At 56.4% G+C, this 674-nt stretch overlaps 1 protein-coding gene across 1 annotated transcript in view; it reads left to right on the top strand.

Annotated features, from left to right (window-relative positions):
• Positions 1–372: 372 nt before the first annotated feature.
• DEPTOR (DEP domain containing MTOR interacting protein) overlaps positions 373–674 on the top strand; it is a 73,275-nt gene continuing 72,973 nt past the window's right edge. Inside the window, exon 1 of the mRNA XM_042834638.1 lies at positions 373–465. The gene's annotated coding sequence lies outside the window, so the exon portion shown is untranslated. The remainder of the gene's footprint in view (positions 466–674) is intronic.

The raw sequence follows: 674 nt of genomic DNA, 5'->3' as shown, positions 1-674 counted from the left end.
GAACCTCGTTTGGTAGCAAAAACTGTAAATCTACACGGGGTGTTTGGAGATCCACCTCCTCTTTCTTTTCAGCCTGGTTTACACTGAGTTCAATTCCTTCACGTGATTCCTTGTTAATGCTTATCCTTGTTCTGAAACCACAGTCTTGGTCATCTAACTATGAGAATACTGCAAATATGAAGCAGATACATTTTGCCATGCACACAGTGTGTGCAGGCAGAAAGAAGCGCAATGAGTGCACGATCAAGGTGTATCTTAATTATGTGTTGTTGTAAATGAAAACCCTTCTTGGACCACTGCAGAAGTGGCCTTGGACTTGTTTCCATTCTGGTGCTTTTTTCTGCCAGCGGCGCTCACAAAGGGTGCTCATGACCTCGCACTTCCCATCTCAAAGACCGAATATTGCGAGAAGCGCTTTTCAGCCCCCAGGAATTCAGCGGCCGCCGTCGCCAGAGGGACAAAGAGGTGCGGGGTTACGGGGACGATGTGTGAGAAGCGGGCCGCAGGTTGATGCGCAGGGAGCCGAGCGGCGGGAGGCAGCGGCGAGGACAGCGCGGCCGGGGGCGGCTCCGCGCAGCCCAGAGCCGGGCCACGGGGCACAGCGCAGCACCCCCGGAGCCGCTCCCGTACCGGGGGCTGCCGGCGCCTCCCTGCCGTGTGACAGCCGGGGGGGG

The sequence above is a fragment of the Centrocercus urophasianus genome, unplaced genomic scaffold (assembly GCF_019232065.1).
Source record: "Centrocercus urophasianus isolate 14NV4802_14NV808 unplaced genomic scaffold, USGS_Curo_1.0 seq_11, whole genome shotgun sequence".
Lineage (NCBI taxonomy): Eukaryota > Metazoa > Chordata > Aves > Galliformes > Phasianidae > Centrocercus > Centrocercus urophasianus.
This window is presented reverse-complemented; position numbering and strand designations above follow the sequence as displayed.